Source organism: Elephas maximus, chromosome 16 (assembly GCF_024166365.1).
Source record: "Elephas maximus indicus isolate mEleMax1 chromosome 16, mEleMax1 primary haplotype, whole genome shotgun sequence".
NCBI classification, from domain to species: Eukaryota; Metazoa; Chordata; class Mammalia; order Proboscidea; family Elephantidae; genus Elephas; species Elephas maximus.
The window spans coordinates 47,287,262-47,309,922 of record NC_064834.1 but is presented as its reverse complement, the minus strand read 5'-3'; the positions used below and the strand labels follow the sequence as shown (position 1 = coordinate 47,309,922).

Genomic DNA, 22,661 nt, shown 5'->3' with positions numbered 1-22,661 from the left:
AGGTTTCTCTTTCTCTCTGTTTTGCCTTCTGTAAATACCACAAGTGGATGGCTTTAACAAAGAGAAATTTATTTCCTCACAGTAAATAAGCTAAAAGCCCAAATTCAGGGTGTTGGCTCCAGGGGAAGGCTTTCTTTCTCTGTTGGCTCTGGAAGAAGGTCCTTGTCCTCAATCTTCCCATGGTTGAGGAGCTTCTCAGGTGCAGGGACCCTGGGTCCAAAGGATGCGCTCTGCTCCTGGTGCTTCTTTCTTGGTGGTACGAGGTCCCCAGCTCTCTGCTTGCTTCCCTTTCCTTTGAGAGATAAAAGGTGGTGCAGGCCACACCCCGGGGAAACTCCCTTTACGTTGGTTCAGGGATAAGACCTGGGTAAGGGTGGTGTTACAATCCCACCCTAATCCTCTTTAACATGAAATTACAATCACAAAATGGAGGACAACCACAGAATACTGGGAATCATGGCCTAACCAAGTTGACACACACATTTTTGGGGGGACATAATTCAATCCATGACACCCTCTTTCCCTTTCTCCCATCCTTCCAGTCTTTTCTCACTCCTCTGATAAACCCTAATGTAATTTTATACTTTATAATGAGAAACGCAACAGTTTTACAGACTGGAACCAGCAGAGGGGTTGACCATTCAAGGAATGACAAGAAGACATAGGACTCACTTAAGACTCCTCAAGGCAGTTATAGGCAGGGCCTTGCTATATAGATCAATTTTCCGTGGCGGGGGGGGGGAGGGGGGTGGGGGGGTCGTCGTCTGTTTTTTTTTTTTTTTTTTCATTTTAAAATTATTTTTATTGAACAATTGATAATTATTGAAGAAAAATAAAGAAATATTGATAAGCAAAAATACCTAAAATTTCTTAAGAGATATTTCTAATGGGATTGTAGTATGAAAGTTGTTTTCAACCGATTTTCCTATCCAATAATAAATCACAGTATGTTTATGTTTATGTGTCAGTAAGAATAAATATTCCCCTCATTTTCCTGACTGGTGTTCCACCATGATTGCACTGCATTTTTCTTAACCAATTGCACTCAAATTGGACATTTGAATTGTTTTCACTTTTTTTTTTTTTTACTATTCTGAACGGTGTTGCCCTAAATTTTCGGGTAGGCAGCTTACTTAGTCTATTTACCTTTTATCTTCCACCTCCATAACATCAAGATAGCAAGAGTAGTCCCTCCTGGGTGGTTGTGTGGTGTGAGTGAGTGATGCGTGTAAAGCACTTAGTATAAGAACAGTACAGCACATGGCAGGCTAGACCTGCTCAATAAATGTCAGCTATTTTCTTACTTTGTAGGCCCAGAGGGAACTGTTTGTCCCAGATGGTGGCGTAAGCTAATAGTAGAGCCTGGGAAGCCTGACTCCTACTCCAGTGCTCTTTCCAAGGCAGCTGGATGAAATGCATGAGGAAGGAGGCGTGGAGTGGGGAGCTCCTTAAATCAAGTAGTTCTCTAGTGGTTTCTTCTCTCCTTCTCTTTCTTTCTTCTTACTCTTACAGAGTAAGCTCCCAGGCTGCTAGAAGTCTTCTAAATCTATTTTCTTTTCTCCGCAGAGGACAGCAGGTGCTCAGCAAAGACCTGTCACTGTTAACTGACGTCTGAGGAGCTTTGCAGATGTGTCTTCCCATCCGCCTGTGCAGTCATCAAGGCCTGTCTTTACCTTGCCACACACAGCCTGTTAACTCAGAACGTGCTGTGGCTGAAGATGCTTGCCAAGGCAGCTGACAAAAATAAAAAATCAGTTGAGCTCATCCCAAGGAGTAACTGCCCTACCTTCAGGGATGTCCTGGCAATGTGGGAAGCTGAGTGTAGAGGGAACAAGTTCCAGAGCTACTACTGGCTGGCTCTATGACGTGGGGCAAGCGTTTTCCCCTCTCTGAGTCTATTACCTTTTCTGTAACACTGAGGAGAACTGGAGTAGGGTAAGGTAACAGCCCCTGCTCTAGCTCTGAACCCAATCAGACAATCACAGTGTCCTCTCTTCCATTTTCACATTGTTTTTTTTAGTTGCCCTCAAGTCGGCTCTGAGTCATGTACGGGAAAACTAAATGATGCCTGGTCCTGGACCATCTTCATGATCGTTGGTATGCTTGAGTCCATTGTTGCAGCCACTGTATCTTGAGTGCCTTCTAATAATCTAGGGGGCTCATCTTCCAGCATTATATTGAAAAATATTCTGTTGTGATCCATAGGGATTTGCTGGCTAATTTTTGGAATCAGATCACCAGGCCTTTCTTCCTAGTCTTTTTTAGCTTAGAAACCCCTCTGAAACTTATCCATCATGGATGACCCTGCTGGTATTTGAAATACTGGTGGCATAACTTCCACCAGCGTAGTGACACACAAGGCACCACAGTATGACAAACTGACAGATGGGTGTTGGATTTGCATTTTATTCATTGCACTTTTCACATTAGAGATGATCTTGTTAACTTATTCACTTGCTTGCGTTCCTCATTAAAATGGAAGTTTCAGGAGGGGAGGGAACTCGCCTGTTTTGTTTTCGGCAGTAACCCCAGAGTCCAGCACAGGGCCTGCCATAAAAAAAAAAAAAAAAAAAAAAATTGCCATAAGCCCCTCAATAAATGTGTATAGCATGAATGAAATCTCAGAGCCTGGGTTCAAATCCTGATAGCACCGCTTGCTGTGTGACCTTGCAAGCCACTTACTTAAACCTCAGTTTTCCCATTTGAAACGTAAGGATTAGTAATAGTTATGACGTTATGAGGGTCAAATGAGAAAATATCTAGAAAGCATTAGGCACTCTGGCTGGCGAACATTTATGTAGCATGATGGTCAGGCACTGACCTAAATGCTTTACATGTATTGACTGTATTAATCCTCATTTTGTTATTGTTCCGACTCATAGCGACCCATGGATAACAGAATGAAATGTTGCATGGTAGGTACTATTACACCATTTTACAGATGAGCAAACTGGGGCACAGAAGATAATTTATTTGCACTCAAGACACGTTAGCTGTCATTTTTATGCTTAAGGTTCCTTCCAAGCTCCCCGTGGGCGCAAAGTCTCAAAGACCAGAAGGCGTGCGGCCGCCCCCTCTGGCCCAGCCCGTGGCCCCGCCGGGACAGAAAGGGTTACTCGGTCCGCGCGCGCGTTATCGGCCGGAGATCGGCGGGCTCGCGCGCGCGGCTCACAATGCCGCGAGGCGGGGCGGCCGGGAGCTTCTGCGCCTCCCATTGGAGCACACGCCCCTTCCTGTCACTGCCCAGGCCGGCTCCGCCCACTGGCACCGCCCGCCGCATGGGCGCTGCCCGAGTGGACGGTTCCAGACGCATGCTAATGAGGGGGCGGCCGCCGCAGCCCATTGGCCGGCCGCGGAGAGTCGGTGAAGTCAGCGCTGAGTCCCAGAAAAACAGAGCGGGGCCAACTGCAGCGTGTAGTGCGAGTGGGGCAGGACGCGCGCAGCCCGCCCGCCCGGCGACCCGCAAGGTAAGCCCGCGCCAGCCGGCCGCGCTCGGCCTCACTCGGCTGGTCGGCGGCGGCAACGCCGGGGGTGTGCGCCGACCCGGCCCCGGCGGGCGGCGCCTTTGTTCAGCGCTCGGAGGAGGCGCGTTTAAAGGGCCAGCTGTTGGAGGGACTTGGGGGACCCCTTCCCCCAGAGCATCCTCCCGCGGTCCTGGGGAAAGCGGTGGCCCACCCCCCCTCGGCCATGCCTCGTTTCCTGCCTGCTTGGTGGATCCCGAGTCCTTCAAGGGAACTTCTCTGGGGCGCGGGTGTCCAGAGAGCCCAGGATTTTTTAGGGGGAGGTGGTACGTGCGATCAGGGCCTCTGCTAGGAGAGAACGTCCTCCTGCTTCAGGCTGGCTGCAGTATGGGTGGGTGGAGGAGACATCAAAGCCCGGGTGGGTTTGCACTGTAAAGTGAAACTACCGAGCAGGGAGTCCTCTGCAGCAGCCTAAGGACCAAGGAGAGACCGAGCAGCGGGATGAAGGCACCTCAGGTGTGTTCATTCATCTGCATCCCTCGGTGGAGAGGGTGGCGGGAGGGGCGCAAGGACGACCCGTGGGCCCAGGACCCGCCTGAATGAGCTGGTACGTGTGTGCGTCCGGGGACACCGTGCCTGCCATCCCGCCCATGCTCCTTCATCCCCCAGAGTGGCTGACAGCAGTTTGTAAGGCATCTCGTCAGGGAGATGGACCTAAAGCAACTCCTTTCTCCGAATTCCCCGGGCATCCCCGGCTCCCACGTCGCCACTTTCCGACGTGGTTTCCTTGATAAGCGGGAACGCCATTCCAGATAGGGAGGGAAAGAGGCTTGAAGTCATTCTGTTCCTTCATGGGGGAATGTGCTGTCGAATTCTGCATCCCCGTGCATCCGCTGTCGTAGGATGGCTTTGAAATCCAACAGTGCATGCTTTCTTCAGGCAGACAGAATTTATTACGCTATTACATTGCTACATAAAAGCAGAAGGGATCCCACTGAGCCCGGCTCGTTTCATCCAGACCCTGGGTTTTCCCAGCATGTCCTGGCTGAGCATTTGGATTTTTGTTTAAAACACTGAGCGCTGGGATGCTCTTGTTGTCACAGGGCCGACCTGCTGAAATTGCCGGAATTGATCTCACTGTCAGTAGGGAGGGAGGTGCATTTAGAGACATCATGGAATCTACCTGGCATGTCAGGCCTCTGACACCGCCCCCCCCCGCCCTTTTTGCACCGTTTTTCCTTTTTTTAAGTGGAAGACAGGGGTGGCTGGCTTGCCTGTCTTCACTCCCTTCCTTGTTTTTTGAGCTTCTCTTTAGGTTCAATTCAGTGTTTTTGGTTGGAAAGGAGCTTGATAGTGATTGACGAGAAGGGGGTGGATTAAAGGTAGGGTGGGCAGCAGAGGGGAATAGCAGCCTTAGTGACAGCAAACGGGACTCCAGATCTAAGCCTTTGGAGATGTAGGTGAGTTGGGTGCCTGTCTGCTGAATGAGAGGGGTGTGTGTGTGTGTGTCTGGGAGAGGAGAGGAGTGGAGGAGGAGGATGCTGCCAGCAATTTTCTGCCCCACCCTCTTGATGCTGCCTTAAATAGCTCCATGCCAGCTAAGCTCTGATGTTACCCTCTTGGCCTGAGGGGAAAGGCAGAGAAGGGCTGGTCTGTTGATACCTCTGCCCTGGGCACTGTTGAGCAGATGGTTAAGAAAGGGTTAGTTCTCCAGAGGTTGCAGAGAGCACATTTCTCAGATGGAGGGCCCTGAAATGACCTAGCACCAGGTGGCTTCCTAATGACAAATTAGCAACTCAAGGGAAATGGTTTCTACCCCACAGGGTGAAGAGATGGGGGAGTATTGTCAGCTTCCTTACAACACCCACTGCCCGGTGGCCCTTTCCTCCTCTCACTTGCTTTCATTTTATTGTAGTTGGGGAGTTTCTGTGGACTTTTTTGGAGGGATTGGGAATGTTGGTGGGTGAGGTAGGGGTTATGCGAAAGGACCAGCAAATGCTTCTTGTAGACCGAGCATAGAGCTGTTCAGCCCTTCCCTCTTTTTCCCTCTCCAAAATACAGATAGAAGAGTCTCAGGTTTTCTTTGTAGAGAATGAATGATTAAAAATGAATGATTAGGGTCTGGAATAGAAAGTTGTTACTGTGTGGCATTGGTAATCATCTGGTCAACCAAACTTAACTCTGGACCCTTCCTTGATACATGAAAATAGCTTTGCTCTGGAGGGTGTTCATTGTAGTTTAGAATTTCACCTGTCTCCATGAAAAAGGGAATGGATGGTCTCAAAAAACTCTGGTGGAAGAGCTCTGCACCGGAGGCAGGACTGTGACTTTGGTCTTGGCCACCAACCTTCTCTTTGCCTTTGGGCTAGTGGCTTCTGGTCTCTGGGCTGTGTGTCCTTGTTGGTAAAGTGGAGGGGCTTGAGTGGACAGTTCCAGGATTCCTGACAGCATTACTGTTCTTATATCCACAAGTACAGTTTGTGATGGCATTTTTAGATTATTTTTTGTTTGCGAAATTGATGTTAAATTCACACTATTGAGCGATGGCATGAATGAAGAGTTCCAGAACTCAGGCTGCTTTTCCTTGATTTGTGAAATTTGAAGTTTTACCCTATGGAAATAATTCAAGGAGTCCCTGGGTCGTGCAAATAATTGACACATTGTGCTACTAATCAAAAAGTTGGAGGTTTGAGGCTACCCACAGGTGCCTAGGAAGAGAGGCCTGGTGATCTACTTCCAAGAAATCAGTCATTGAAAACCCTAGGGAGCGCAGTTTATTATGACACACATGGGGTTGCCATGAGTAAAAATGGACCATATGGCAACTGGTTAAATAATTCAGAGCTAGGTGCAGGTACACAGAATGGCTGGTTGACTGGGGAGATAAAGGTAGGATAACAGGATGTCAAGGAAAGGAAGTTTATGTATATTCACCCTCTCTTCCTATGCATGCTTAACTCATTGTTTTATTTATGGTCATACAGGTGAATGTTATGAGTCGGAATCGACTCGACGGCACTGGGTTTGGTTTTGGTTTGGTTAGGTGAATGTTTATCTATTTAGAACTTTAGAATTGGAAGAGACTTCTGTGATATCCAAGTTTAACCTCCCTCATTGGAGAAGGTTTTGGCGATTTGCCCAAGGTCATGCGGCTAACAACTGGGACAGGAACCCAGGAGAATAGATTCTTGGTCTTATATTCTAGGAATATCTCTTGAGCCCCCTGTTCCTCTAAGAGAAGTGATTCTAAGGTGGAGTAGAGAAAAGTGAGGAAGAAATAGGAGTGGAAGAAGGTAGAGGTTGGGGACAGGTCAGGTGGGGAAGGCCAGCCTTGCAGGAGAAAGGGATGGAGCTGAGTGGGGAGGCTTTAACAAGTGTGAAATCACAGAGAGTTTCTGCGGCCCTTGGAGTGAAGGAAGTAAGGAGAGGCTTGGCTTTGACAAGGGTTGGGGGGTGGACTGAGGGTCCAGCCTGGACTGGGACTAACTTGGAGTCTCCTTGGGCTATCTCCAGTTGATTGCAGTGTGGTGGCAACGGCTTAGTTTCAGGGCCAACTGAGGCCTTTGGGTCCTCTGGGGCGTGTGGAACTTGAACATGTGGGAAGTCAGGTGTGCTGGTGGTGATGCTGGGGAATGCTGAAGTGGAACCCAGTTCTGCTGAAGCCTCAGTTTTATTGTAATGCAAACTAAAAAAAAAAAAAAAAAATCCATTGAATTTCATTTTACCTTGAGCAGCATTTTCTTCTGTGGTGCTTTGTACATTTTATGAGATAGTGTTTCATATATTCCTTCTTCAAAGGAGATATTTGGAGATGACTGACTTACTGAACTCTGGTTCATTTGGAGGGAACTTCTGGTCTTTGACCTGAGCTAAGCCTTAAAAAAAAAAAAAAATTCTTTTTAAGCCTTAGAATGTTTCAATGAGCAATTAAAGAGCTGTGAACCAGCAGTTACCCAGATTATTAACCATTCAGGGGTAAGGATAAAAGGTGGTAATACTTTGAAGTCTGTAGCCCAAGCCAACAGCAGGCCGTGAAGTGTAGTTTACTTTGGCTAACGCTTCAGACCCTCGGAAATATCTCTGTGGACTCTTATAGTTGCTAAACTCCTTTTTTTTTGTGTGTGTGTTTTAGGTGAAAGTTTACAATGCAAATTGTTTCCCATTCAAAAACTTGTACACAAATTGTTTTGTGATGTTGGTTGCAGTCCCCGCAATGTGTCAGCACTGTCCCCTTTCCCTTTCCACCCAGGGTTCCCCGTGTCCATTTGTCCAGGTTTCCTGTCCCTTCTTGCCTTCTCGTTTTGCCTTTGGGCGGGTGTCTGCTCCCTTTTTTGTGGATGGTTAGGCATGGATGTCTGTCCCTGGATCTGACTGTCTCCCACCTTTCTTTCCCCACAATGTATAGAGGCTCTATTCTTTTGCTTTCCTCCTGTTGTATCTTTCTCCTTGCCCTCCTCCCCCCATTCTTTTTTTTACCGTCAATAATATAACTTCGTAGTATATTTTAATATATTGATTGTGTTATTAAAGTTTCAAATTCTGTGTTCTCAATTTAAAACCAGTTGAGTTTATTCTTTTTGAATGTGTGTGTGTGAGTTTTACACACAGAACAACGAGGCAAACAAACTAAACCCAGTTAAATTTCTTTTTACTTCTGTGTGGCCTTCATTAATTTTTTTTTTTTCCTCCTCCCCCTTTGCTGTGGTCAGGAGTGGCTCTTTATACAAAAACAAAAAGCTCCCAACTCTCTGTCGTGGTTATTATTGTTTTTACAACAAAAACAGCTCCAACAATAGAAAAAGTTTCCACCCCTGTATTGTAGACCACAGGGGACACCCTCTCCCAAGAGATGTGCCCTATTTGTTGACTTCCTTTCATGGAAAGAGTATCTGTAATGTATTCTCTGACAGAGGCCTGTGCCATAGGAGGTTGGGGGTGCTACTGGTAGAAGGGGGGCTGTTGTCCGTTGTCTTAGTCATCTAGTGCTGCTATAACAGAAATACCACAAGTGAATGGCTTTAACAAAGAGAAATTTATTCACACAGTCGAGTAGGCTACAAGTCCAAATTCAGGGTGTCAGCTCCAGGGGAAGGCTTTCTCTCTCTTTGGCCCTGGAGGAAAGTCCTTGTCATCTGTCTTCCCCTGGTCGAGGAGCTTCTCAGCACAGGGACCCTGGGTCCAAAGGACATGCTCTGCTCCTGGAGCTGCCTTCTTAGTGGTCAGAGGTCCCCATGTCTCTCTGCTCACTTCTCTCTTTTATATCTCAAAAGAGATTGGCTTTAGACACTGTCTAATCTTGTAGATCTCATCAGTATAACTGCCACTAATCCATTTCATTACATCACAGTGACAGGGTTTACAACACATAGGGAAATCTCATTCAATGACAAAATGGTGGGCAATACACAGTACTGGGAATCATGGCCTAACCAAGTTGACACATATTTTGGGGAGATACAGTTCAATCCATGACATCAGCGATTCTGGAAATTCTTAGAGTGGGGAAGTCAGGCAGGCTCATGACCAGGTAAATAACATCTTGGAAGAATTCAGTGTGATAGGTTTCCTTTGTTTCCCCAGGCTGAGTGAACCCAACTGGGTGTAAAAAAAAAAAAAAAAAAAACCAAACCCATTGCCGTGGAGTTGATTCGGACTCATAGAGACCCTATACTGGCAGTAGCAGGATCTAAACCCCTTTGGAAAAGGATGATATGTTTATCAACATCTTGATTAGTGTTGGGTGGGACCCAAGAGGTGTCTTGTGGTGTGATAGAAGGAGGGTGGGCAGCCCCTGGCAGCTTACTGGTGTGAAGTCCCAGATGTGCTACGTAATTTTTTCTTCTGATTCTGATCAGTTGTAGAGAAGGTTGAGTTTTGACACCCAGTGGCCAGCAGATAGTTTAGTGTGCAAATTGGACCTCCTAAACAAGAAGTGTCCTTCAAGTCTCCAGTTTTTATGTTAAAAATGCATTGGCTTTTGTATTCTACTCTATACTAATATGTCTGTGTTGGTTTTCGTATAAAAGTATTTAAAATTCTTTACTTTTGAGTGGGATGGATGGATATCCAGGAAAATATTGTGTACATTTTGGGCCTTCACTTGCCCCGTCCTGCCCTGAATTTGCACAGCAGGTTGCATACCCAGCTGGAGAAGCCAGGAGTAGGGCAGGCATCAGACCTGCAGTGTTGGGAGCTACCCCTCCAACCTTTCCCTCTCTCTCTTGTCAGACTCTAGGTGTTCTAGTCATTCTGAACTCTCGCACGTCCCCAGAGGTCCAGGTTCTCCCCAACACTGGATGCTTCTGGACTTGACACCTGCTGTTTCCTCACCAGAAGGCCTTTTCTCCTTTGCCTGACTGACTCCTGCTTCTCCTTTCAGCCTCACATCACATCTGAAAGAGATGCTTTTCCTCTGTCTTCCCAGAGTACCTGTGTTCACCCTTCTACCCCTGTTGTTACTGTTGGTTCCCTTGTCTGTCTCCCCCACCAGCCTAAGATCTGGGAAGAGAGAGCCCGTGTTTCATCTCTTAAAATTAAATTTGTCATACATATAGTTTAAAAAAAAAAAAATCAAAAGCATTACAAGACTTATGAAGAAGGCTGCATTACCCCTTCTTCCCATCCTGGTGACCAGTCACCGAATTAGTTTCCTATTGTTGCAGTAAAAATTGCCACAAATGTAGTGGTTTAAAACAATGCAGATTTCTTATCTTATAGTTCTGTAAGCCAGAACTCCGAAATGGGTCTCACTGGGCTAAAAGTAAGGTGTCAGCAGGCTCTGTTCCCTTCTGGAAAGCACGAAGGAGAATCAGTTTCCTTGCCGATTGTAGTTTTGAGAGGCCACCTGCATTCCTTAGTCTCTGGCCCCTTCCTGCATCTTCAAAGCCAGCAATTGCCAGTTGAGTCTTTCTCACATTATATCACTCTGACCTCTTTTTGAAGTCACATCTCCCTCTGTGTCCCTTCTTCCTCCCTCTTCCACTTTTAAGAACCCTTAATGATTATACACCTCTTCCTTACTTTGGGACTTTCTTGTTATTCGATGTTTTGCATTTACAACAATAGTAAAAAATCTGTTGGACTATTTTGTGCATTAATGACATGTGTATGGCAGTAACGAATAGTAATGAATACTGAGGTGCGAGGAGAGAGTAATGCTGGCTTTGATGGTTAAGGTTACATGTTAACTTGGCTGGGCCATGGTTCTGAGTGGTTTGACAGTTATGGAATAATGCAGTTTGTCAGTTATGTGATGATGTAGTCATCCTCCATTTTGCAGTCTGACATGGTCATCCTCCATTTTCGCATAACACTGATTTTGCATCATGACCTGGTCTTTGTAACCTAACCATGTTGTTAAGTGAGGAGAGGATATATAGGAGCCCTGGTGGTGCAGTGGTTAAGCACTCAGCTGCTAACCAAAGGTCAGTGGTTTGAATCCACCAGCTGCTCTGAGGGAGAAAGAGGAGGTAGTCTGCTTCTATAAAGATTTAGAGCCTTGGAAATCCTTTGTGGGAATTCTACTCTCCCCTATAGGGTTGCAATGTGTTGGAATTGACTTGACGGGTTTTGTAATTATATTGGACCCACTCACATAATCTCCCTATTTTAAGATTACATGATTAGCAACCTTAATTCCATCTGTAACTTTAGTTCCTCTTTGTCACATAACCTAACGTGTTCACGGGTTCTGGGAATTAGGTTATGGATATACTCGAGGAGCCATTATTCTGCCCAACACAGTTGCTTCCAACCCTTTTAGCTATTTCCCTCTTTGTTACTGTCCTATTTTTAAGTTACTGGCTTACAATGCTGTTTCGTGATTGTTCAATTTTAGATCTCATCTCTTGACATCCTACTGTTGATTGGTGGAGCCATGTAGTGTACTATAATGACATTTCCTTTCGTGTATACCTGTTTTTGAGTTAATAATTGCCACCTTTATTTACTTAGTTTTCTATTTACTTACTACTAATTTCCAAATTCTATGACAACATTTTAAAAACATTTTATGTATTTGGTTACATGTTTTTCCCCTTGGTCACTTCCCTCCCAGAGGCTTCCATCCCTCTGCTCTGTTCTGGGCCCATGACAGCCTGTGGCATGCTGTCATCCTGGGAACTTCCTCACCACATCCTGGCTTGGATCCTCTGTTTCTTCTTTCTTGACTTACTCCTCCAGGAGTTTCTGAGAGAGAGTACATGGAAGTTGATCTTTTCAAACTTGCATGTCTAAAAAATGATTTTATTCTATACTCTCACTTGTTCGGTGGTTTAACTGGACTATAATTCTAGGTTGAAAGCCATTTTGCCTTAGAATTTTGGAAGCATTGCTCCACTGTCTTTTGGCTCCAATATTGGTGTTAGTAATTTGGATACCATTCTGATTCTTAAGTAGGCTGCTTTTTTCTCTCATAGTTTGTAGGATCATCTCTCTTCCCTGTATTTGAAATTTCCTTGCCTTTTTTACTTATTGTGCTGGGGTCCTTGGTAGGCCCTCTTGATCTGAAGGGTCATATTCTTCAGTTCTAGGAAGTTTTCTTATATTTTTCTTTGATAACTTCCTTTCCTCCATTTGCTATGCTTTGGCTTTGGAACTCTGTTAGGTGGGTGCTGGCCTTCCTGAACTGAGTTTATAATTAAAAAAAAAAAAACTTTTATTTTATTTTTGTTTCAATTTTTGAGAAACGCCATCTGCATTATATTTAACTCTCTTGAATTTTTTATTTCTGCTGTTACATTTTTAAATGAAACATACTTGCATGTTTTACTTCTAAGAGCTCCCTAGTTCTCTGAATGTGCACTTTTCTTTTTTTAAAATAATGTCCTGTTCTTGATTCATGGATACAATAAAGTCTCTTATATTAGGTGCCCCCTTCAGGTTTTCCTCTGTTACCTGCATTGTCTTTGTATCCTTGGAGTCCCTTTTGCTGGGTGCTTTGTTTATCATAGTTCATATAAACCAAAACACCCAAACCCATTGCTGTCAAGTTGATTCCAACTCATAGTGACCCTATAGGACAAAGTAGAGCTGTCCCATAGGATTTTTAAGGAGCGGCTGGAGGATTCAAACTGCCGACCTTTTGGTTAGCAGTTGTAGCTCTTAACCACTAGACCATGAGGGCTCTATATTTCATATATTTCATATAGGAGCCACAATTTCTTGTATGCTGATCCTTGACTGTCCATTTATATTTTAAGAGTAGGCACCAAAATGCTCATTGGGTATCTGTATGACCAGGAGCGGGCTTATTATCAATATTGTAGGATGATCCATCAGAGAGGGCCCCTCTTTTCTCCATTGGGACACCTAGATGTCAGTGCCTGTAGATCTTTTCTCTTGGGCTGGTGGGTTTCCCTAGAAAGAATTTTGCCCTGGGGATTAGGGGACAAGTAACATCATGGTTGCCCTGCATTCTCAGAGCCTTAATGGGGAAGGGGATCCAGACTTTACTCAGTCCCTCTGTTTTAGAAAGTTGCTTCCCTCTTTCCCTCTCTGCTTCTATGTCTTATGTCCCTGAATTCAGAGTCTCTGGTATAACTTCCCTAAACAGAGAACCTCCTGTCCCAGCCTGCAGGGGGGAACCTGGGTTCTAACTGCTCCCTGTACCAGCTTTCACCAGTTATCCTTGTTTTAGCCCTATCCGCTTCTCCTTTTAGAGCCCTTGGTGCCTTCAATTCTGGAGCCTTCTCCGGTTCTGTGAGGAGTCGGTCACTTTGTTTAGTGGTTTCCTTCCCTGCCTGCACTTCGCAGAGCAGACAGAGTAGAAACCTAAATCAGCTACTGCGTGTCTTCCCATATTCCAGAGTTCTGCTGATACATCTTGGCAGCCGTTTTCTCCTTTCCACTAAAAAAAACAAATTCCTTTACCGTCCTTCTAGTGGGGCTCTGGGAAAGAGCAGAGATAAACATGTGTGTTCAGCCCTCTGATTTGAACAAAAGTTTGTTTCATCTCTTTAAGTAAGCCCTAAACTGGTACCTGATAGATATATTCCCAAGACATGTTTGTGAAATGATTGAATGTATGTTTCTAAGATGATATACCTACAGTTAGTCGTCAGATTTCAGTAGAGTCCCAACCACGCAGTTGTAAAAAAATAAATTGTTTATTCTGAAATAATCATAATAACAGGCAACAGATCCTGCCCTTATCCCTTGCAATGTAGGATAAGAAGAGTCTTGAGACTGCATTGTAGACTATTAAGTTGGTGAGGGATAAGGCCCTGGTGCTATGTCCAGCGCCATCACTGACTATCTGGGTCACCTTGAGAAGTCACTTAAACTGCCTGGGCCTTGGTTTCCTCCACCTTAAAATGAGATATTGGTCAAGGTTTGATCCAGGTCAGTGCACTGCGCACCTACTATGTGCAAGGCAGGGTGCTAGAGTCATCCTAGATATCTCCTCTAAGACAACCGGTTCATTTGTACACTGGCATCGTTTCAGTGTTTTATGTATATGTCTGTTAGGGCGTGTGTCACACGGAATTGACTGTGTTTGTTTTATATGTCTTTCTCCTCAGCTTAGTTACGTGCCTTGCACAGAGCGAGTATTGGAAAATTTTATCTCTCTTGGGAGTGAGGACCATGTTGTAGTCTTCTTTGTACTCTTGTGTCTACCACCACCCTTGGCACATAGAAGGTGTATAGTAAATGTGTGATTTTTCCACATAGAAGGGATACATCAAGGAAACATGAATTGCCATGCCAGAATCCCCAGATCCCTCTTGTAGAACAAGGCCCAGCTTGTTGGGAATCTAGCTTGTCTCTCGCACACTCACTGGTTTACATATGGAGTTGGGGGCTTGAAGTTTTCGGTATTAAAGTCAGTGGAAATAGCAGTTCTGGACCACAGCCATGACTCTAGAGGATTGTTTACTTGCAGACAGATCATTCATGTATTTGTTGCATAAGGCCTACACAGCTACGAGTTAAGATTAGATTCATCTTAACTATGACAATGAATTACTGATGTAATGCTTCCTTATAGTGTTTAAAAATGTATTTTTTGTAACTTATTTTGTTTTTTCCCAAACCTGTGAGTTTATGTGCCAGGACTAGTAAGTAGAAACTTCAAGGAGATAGATTGAGCTGAGTGGAAGAAAGAACTTTTCGTCATGGGAGCTGTTCCTCAGTGTACTGCGTTGGGAGACCATGAGCTCCTTATCAAGCCAGGGCCAGCTGACCATTGGCCAGGGAGCCTGAAGAATTGATTGATGCCTGTGTGGTAGATGAAGTAGTGTTAAATAAAAAAAAAAACCCAAGCAATTGCTGTTGAGTTGATTCCAAATCATGATGAGGTGATGTGTACCAGAGTAGAACTGTTCTCCATAGGGTTGTCAATGACTGTGTTCTTTTCGAAGCAGATTTCCAGGCCTTTCTTCTTAGGTGGCTCTTATTAGATTCAAACTGTCCATGCTTTTGGTTAGTAGGCAAGTACTTAACCATTTGCCCCACCTGGGGCCTCCAAACCAAACCAGTTGCCATTGAGTTAGTTCTGTCCATGGTGGCGCATGTGTGTCGGAGTAGAACTGTGCCCCGTAGGTTCTTCAACAACGGATTTTCGGAAGTAGATTGCCAGACTTTCCTCTGAGGTACTCCTGGGTGGGTACCACCAGCCTTTCGTTAGCAGCCAGGCTCTTACCTGTTCGTACTACCCAGGAACTTGCAGTAGTATTGGAGCATCTGAAAAGTCCTTTGGTTTTAATTTGTTCAACAAATAGTTATTGAGCACCAACTATTACCAGGTTCTATGCTAGGCCCTGGGAATATAGTGGTGAACAAGAGCAAAATGGCGTCTGCCCTCTTGGAACTTATATACTAGAGTTGCGGTATCCTATATGCTAGATACTAGTCGCTGTGAGTCAGAACCGACTCAACGGCACCTAACAACAACAACAGTGAGGTATGCGTGACTACTTAAATTAACTAAAATTAAGTACAATTAAAAATTCATTTTCTCAGTCACACTGACCACATTTCAAAGTGACAAAAAACCCACTGCCGTAGAGCCAATTCCAACTCATAGTGACCCTATAAGACAAAGTAGAACTGCCCCATAGGGTTTCCAAGGCTGTAAATCTTTACAGAAGCAGACTGCTGCATCTTTCTGCCTTGGAGCGGCTGGTAGGTTTGAACCGCTGACCTTTCAATTAGCAGCCAAGCACTTTATCCACTTTGCTACCAGAGCTCATGTGTGACTAGTGGCTGCGGTATCAGACTATTAGACAGCAGAGACACAGAACATTTCCCTTGTCTCAGCAGTTTCTCTTAGGCAATGCTAGACTAAAAAGCTGAGATTCTGTGTTTCTGGACGAGGCAGCTCTGATTAGCCTTTTTTCATAGTTGAGGCACCTGAGGCACAGAGAAGCCATTTGCTTAAAGTCATGTGGCCTATTGGTGACTGAGCTACGATCAGAACTTTGGTCTTTGTGTGTGGCTGTTCTCTCCCCAGAATGAGAAGGGAGTATAGGGGCCACAGTGTGGTCTCTGCACTGAGGCCAATTAGATTCAAATCCTGGCTCTGTTATTTTCTAGCTTTGGGTCCCAGGGCAAGTAACTGCTCCATTCCTCAGTTTCTTTGCCTATAAAATGGAGAAAATAGTAGCGTCTACCTCATAGGATTGCGAAGAGGGATTAGATGATCCAATAATGCTAGTCTTTTAGAATTGTGTCTGACACATAGTACCAAAACAAAAAAAAAACCCCAGTGCCGTCAAGTTGATTCCAACTCATAGCGACCTTATAGGACAGGGTAGAACTGCCCCACGGAGTTTCCAAGGAGAGCCTGGCAGATTCAAACTGCCAACCCCTTGGTTAGCAGCCGTAGCACTTAACCACTAGGCCACCAGGGTTTCCGACACACAGTAAGTACTCAATAAATGTTGGTTGCTGTCATCTAGTGCTGCTGTAACAGAAATGCCACAAGTGGATGGCTTTAACAAGCAGAAGTTTATTCTCTCACAGTCTAGTAGGCTAGAAGTCGAAATTCAGGGCATCAGCTCCAGGGGAGGGCTTTCTGTGTTGACTCTGGAGGAAGGTCCTTGTCATCAGTCTTCGCGTGGACTAGGAGCTTTTCCATGCAGGAACCCTGAGTCCAAAGGACTCGCTCTGCTCCTGGCGCCACTTTCTTGGTGGTATGAGGACCTCCTGTCTCTCTGCTTGCTTCTCTCTTTTATATCTCAAAAAAGATTGACTGAAGACACAACCCAATCTTGTAGATTGAGTCCTGCCTCATTAACATAACTGCCACCTATCCCACCTCATTAACATCACAGAGGTAAGATTTGCAACACACAGGAAAATCACATCAGATGACAAAATGGTGGACAGTCACACAATACTGGGAGTCATGGCCTAGTCAAACTGATACATATATTTTTTGGGGGACAAAATTCAATCCATGACAGTTGCTGTAATTGAGAATGAGAAGGAAATAGAAGTTATTTGTAGAAACAAGAAGATATTTCCACACTGGAATGGAGCAGAAAAAGAATGTTGCGAAGTAAAGCTGTTTGTAGAACTGACCCACAACCTGGAGAGGGACACATAATTGAATCTTTCTAAGCCAGAGGCTGCTTCAGTCACATGAACTCATGTAAAAATGCCAGAATGTTCATGAAGCCCTCTGAGTCCCAATACTGGTCACAAGTACTCTGAACAAGGACCCTTTTGTTGTCTCCTTCCTCCAGGTCAACCTCTACCTCTGGACAGTCTCCTTTCGCTTGTCCCCAAACAGTCCATCTCATGGGGGAGTGGAGGCAGCTCTCTGGAGTTTCCTTTAGCCCACAGTGGGGAAGAGGACCCCTTACTACATCTCCATCTTGGAGGGATGGGGTCACAGACACATGTCATCACCCCCATGGAGCAGAGGAGTGTTCCAGAAGAGGGAAGAAGGGACGGAAGGAAGCCTGGCTAACTTAGCAGTTGGATGTTGGTCTTTTCTTCGAGGTTTCCATCTCTTGGTGGTTTGCATCCCCACCACTGCAGTCTTGTAGCAGACACATCCAGTGTTCTGGGGGTGCCCCATTTTGCTGAATGAGGAGAGAGAGAACTATGATGTTAGCCCCAGGAATGGGAGAAGGACCAATTGATAGGTGAATTCTTACTTGTTCTTGAACTTTAGTTTAAGAAATGCTGTAAGAGCCGCTGTTTCATTTCATTTCATTCGTTAAACAAATATTAGTGAAAGATGTAGACATGGGCCCCACCCTACTGGAGTTTATTTCCTCATTAACACCAATAGGGCAGTGCTCTTGTCTTCCCCAAGAGGAATTCGACAGTTTGTTTCAGGTTATCAAGTAGGCAGGTCTTAGTATGACAAAGTGTAGGGAGTAGGGGGTGGTGGTGGGGGAGTCAGGGCACTCAAGATATGCATAACTGAGGTAGATCTTGCCTTTTGCCTGTGAAGCACACAGGGCGGGTAATAGAGAGAGGTCTGATGTTCTGAGGGCTGGTGGCTAGCATGGTGAACTTGAGGCTGATCTGTGAGGCAACTGTTCCTGTCAACCTGAACTCTCATTGTGGCATAAAAATACAGGTTCTGCCTGAGTACTGATGATTAGGAGTATTGCGTACTCGTTGCAGGTGGCATAAATGATTAAGTGTTCAACTAGTCACCAAAAGGTTGGCAGTTCAAATCCACCCCCAGGCACCTCAGAAGAAGGGCCTGGTGACCTGCTTCTAAAAGGGCACAGCCTTAAAAACTCTATGGAGCACAGTTCTACTCTGCACACATGGGGTTGTCATGAGTCAGAATTGACTTGATGACAACTGTTTTGGTTTTTTTTCGTTTTAGTAGCTTAACCTGTGACTGGCTCTGCCAGTCTCATCCCCATTTGGGCCTTGACTTTCCATCATCATAGGTGGTGGTCTAGCTCAGTGCAACTGTAACAGGAATGGATGCTCAGGAGATCCCGGAATTGCCCTCTGCCTGCATATAAATGTGAAAGCTCATTACTCATTTATATAATGCCTTATGCGCTGATTGTTGACATCAGCCTGTAGGCGACCTTTGAGCTTGGTTCCCCGGTATGAAAGGTCACCATGCCATACCTTGTGAAATCCAAACAATTTCTCCTATTGCCTGCAACCTGTGTGGAACCTGGTGACTGAGCACGGGAGCAGTTTCTTTGTCTGACATGTAAATAGATAATTCATTTGCAGATCCCTCTTCTCCACTTTGAGTTTTTCTTTATTTGGGGCAGATCCAGTGTTGGGTGACTGTTTCCTACAAGCACAGAGTGATGATCAGCAGTTATAGGTCTTATAACAAATTGATGGAGGGGATGGTGGGACATTTTCCTGGTAAGTTGATGTTCAACCAACCACTTGCCATCCAGTTGATTCCAACTCATGGCGACCCATGTGTGTCAGAGTGGAACTGTGCTCCACAGGGTTTTCAGTGGCTGATTTTTTCAGATCACCAGTCTTTCCATTTAAGTTACCTCTGGTGGACTCAAACCTCCAACCTTTTGGTTAGCAGCCAGCCCATTAACTGTACTACCCAGGGACTCATAAGTTGATGTTAGAAGTCCTTTTTTCACTGCTGACTGCTCTGTGCCTGGGCCTTTCTTAATAGACAATACACACAGGAGACTGGTGATGGGAGACTGGACAGGATCTTGAAACCAGGGATGAGGTAAGAAAGGCTGGAACTGGAGCTGGGAGATCTGAGTCGCTGCCCCAGTGGCCTGGGCAGTGGGCTTGAGAACTGGCCAGGGAATTTGGGTGGAGAAGCCAAGGCAAAAATAGGGCCTGGGCTGCTTTAAACAGGACAAAGTAAATAGAGGCTCCGGAGAAAACAAAATCCCAACAGGGACCGAAATTAGAGTAGATGGAGGAAACTAGGATTTGGGAGAGCCAAGGGCCAAATAAAGGTTTGGGGTGGCTGCTGAAAATCAAATTTCCAGGCCCATGAACCTGGGCCAAGGCAGTTTCAGACCTTTTAGGACTATTTTGTGTGTGCTTCTTGGGGCCTCTATGTTGGACACATTGGTACTGTAGTGAGCCAGCACTGGCAGGTGTGAGGGGGCGAGGCCCCCCAGGAACTGGGAAATGTTAGTCATGCCTGAGCACTGATAGAAGATGCGGCTCCTCTTCAAGACAGCTGCTCCGGGAGGAGGCCCTGCAGCCCATCAGCCTGCATTACAGTTTAGGTTCTTGGTATTGGCTTGAATTATTAAAGCCATGGACCGTTTAAACACTCACCTGAAGCATCATGGTGAATAATTTTCCCTTCCTGGGGTCAAAGGAGCTCCAGCAGAGAAGAGGTTTTGTGGCCTGTGCTTCTGAATTCCCCAGGTGGCTCCCTTAAAGAGTACACACCTGGGCCAACCCATGGGGTGCCCTTCATGGAAGGGCAAGGCCCTTTGTGGGCTGTCTTGCAGATTGGGTTTTCTCTTATATGAGTCCTTAATTCAAGGCCTATAGGGTGTTCCTTTCCATTGTAGGCAAGGAAGAAACAGTGCTGTGAGAAGATGTAAAATATTTAACATGCTCTTGAAAAAATTAAACTACCCAGGAGCCTTCGATCAGTGGTGTCCATGGCAATGTCCATGACTTTCAGGAGTGTCTTGCTGGGGGCGCTGTTCCTAGGTGGGCCAGCGGGACGCAGAAAGTCCACCTGCCCTGCTTGACTCAGAGGCTGGGCAGAAGAAGGGCCAGGTGCCCCTTCAGATGTTTGAGGCTGGGGGTGGTCTGTTTTGACAGGTAGAGAGGAGTAAAAGGGAGGAGGAGAGCTTGCCATCCTTTTTGGGTTTGTTCATTCATTTTGTTTTCCTGGGCACTGTTCATCCCTGGCACTTTGCATTCTCTGTTCAGCTCAGGGCTTTGCCTATGCTGTGTCCATAGCTTGCAGTTCTCTTTCCTTCAGGAGCTCCCCTCGTCCTGTAGATCGCATTCGAAGCATCATGCTCTGGGGGAAGGCTTCTCTGACCCTCCTGACCAGGTTAAGGCCCCCTTTTTTGTGGCGCTCATGGTACCAGGTGCCTCTTCTTCATAGCACTTGTCTCAGCTGCTGTTACACTTGTTTGGCAAAGCGTTGTTTGCCCACCCACCAGCCTGTGGGATCCATGATGACATGGCCCAGCGCTGTTTCTTACCATTATACCCCCAGGGCCTGACATGTGCCTGGCCCAGACCAGGTGACCACTGTATGCTGAATAAAGGAGTTCATTTAATAGGTTTTGGGTTCTACCAGATTCTGGGAATTCAAAGAGAATAAAACACCCCTGCTGTCTTCATGGAGCTTCTGATCTAGAGTGATGGATGAGTTCTCAAGATAGCAATTGAAGTGCAGGAAGAAAATATTACCAGTTTTGGTTCTGTCTGTTCTTTAACTGAAATATGAAGCAAGAAGCAGTTTTCCTTATTTATAGTAGTACAGACTTTATAATTAACTTATAACTAAATATGCTCAAAGTTACTTTACTAATAAGGTGTGATGAAAAAGTTTGGTGAATACTGGCCTGAAGGCAGGGGAGGGGTAGGCAAATGAAAAGGTTTTATGCTCAAATGTGATAAGCACTATGTCTGGGCAAGCACAGGGTGCGGTGGGAGCGCGCAGGAGGGAGCTGTACCTAGGCCAGAGAGGGCATTCCAGAGAGAGGGCCAAGGGACTGGCATGTGCAATGGCATAAGAGCGCTTAGTGCATTGGGGGAAGGGCTGGAGCAAAAGGCCAGAGGGAGGCCTGAGAGGTGACCTCTACAAGATGTTGGGAGGGATAGAGAATTGGAAATACCAAGATGCAAAAGACTAGGTCCCTGCCTATAGGAAAAGCACAGTCTAGTAGGGGAGAGGAGAAATATGCAGAACTTCCTCAAGGGAGAGAGAGAGACCACAGAGAATACCTGAATTCAGAAGAGTTTATCTTGGTAAAGAGGGATTAGGCCTTAAAACTCAAACATGCCCAAGATCACACAGCCCCCGCTTCATTGTAGAAGGGAAGGGGCTGGGGCTGCCTTCAAGGCCTTCCTTGTTCTACTCTTACCTGGTGGCTTAAATGTGATTTAGCCCCTTCCGTGGACTGTATTTTCTGGGTTACAAAATTGCCTATGAACAAGAAAATGGGATATGGTGTACGTAAATACTCACATTTAGTACGTTTCCTTACCTGTGTAATCATATACACTCTTTCCTTGTTTTGTTTTCCAGTCTCCGGACTTGAAGTAATTATGTAATTAGAATCCACATAGAGTGTGGCTAGATAAGGTGTAATTAAAGAGGAAAGCCTAATTTTGGAAGAATGATAAGAGGTCATTTGACTCAGGCTTGGCCCAGGTTCAATCTCGGAAGAACAGTAAGAGGTCATTTGGATGTACGGAGCTTGAGGCCACCCAGGAGCCCAGACTGGCCTGAGAATTGGACAGATTCTCTTTCAGTTCACTGTGAAAGGCATTCATTGAGCATCTTCTTGGTACAGGGTGTTTTGGGAAGCCCAGCCAGGAGCAGGGAAAAGTCCTGGGTCTTAGGAGGGTATAGTGGGCGAATGGCCTTGGGAACAACTAGGAATGTTCCACTAAGTATGATTGATGTCAGAATGACATCAGAGCTCTAATAGTTACAGGCAGAGGACATTGGACGTCCTAAAGGGGAGAGATGAAGACTGTTGCAGGGGAAGAATTCACAGAGCAGGTGGCATATAAACTGGGTCCTGAAGGGTGAGAAGGATTTACAGAAGAAGGGGAAGGGCAAGAATTTTGGGGAAATTCTTGTCGTTAGTTGCCATCAAGTTGATCCTGACTCATGGTGACCCTGTGTGTGCAGAGTAGAACTGTGCTTCATAGAATTTTCAAAGCTGTAACCTTTTGGAAGCAGATCATCAGGCCTGTCTTCTGAGTTGCCTTCAGATGGATTCAAACCACCAACCTTTCTGCTAGTAGTCAAGTGCTTAACCATTTGTGGTCAGATAATATTTGTGGAATGAATGCCAGGCTGAGGTTGGAGGTAGAAGGAACGTGACTACACTGGCAGATGGTTATTTGCAATTTGGTGAGGGCAATCAGCCTTATTAGGTCAAGCAGTTCAATGATAACACAAAGTCAGGAAAGCAACAGGCTTAGGCCCTCAGTTGTGACCAAGTGCAGAGGAAACAGAGATTGCTGTGGACTGGGGAGGTCAGGGGAGGCTTCCTCTCAGAGGAAGGAGGAAGCCATGAAAGACCAACTGGAAATGAGAGACAGGAGAAGGGAAGACTTTCCAAA

At 45.6% G+C, this 22,661-nt stretch overlaps 1 protein-coding gene across 9 annotated transcripts in view; it reads left to right on the top strand.

The window, feature by feature from the left end:
• The first annotated feature begins 3,323 nt into the window (after nt 1–3,323).
• The window catches only part of SORBS1 (sorbin and SH3 domain containing 1), a 248,800-nt gene continuing 229,462 nt past the window's right edge, over nt 3,324–22,661 (top strand). For 3 of the 9 annotated variants that reach the window (XM_049855960.1, XM_049855958.1, XM_049855956.1), the window contains exon 1: nt 3,348–3,467. The gene's annotated coding sequence lies outside the window, so the exon portion shown is untranslated. The other 6 variants (XM_049855953.1, XM_049855954.1, XM_049855961.1 and 3 more) reach the window with 5 other exon arrangements.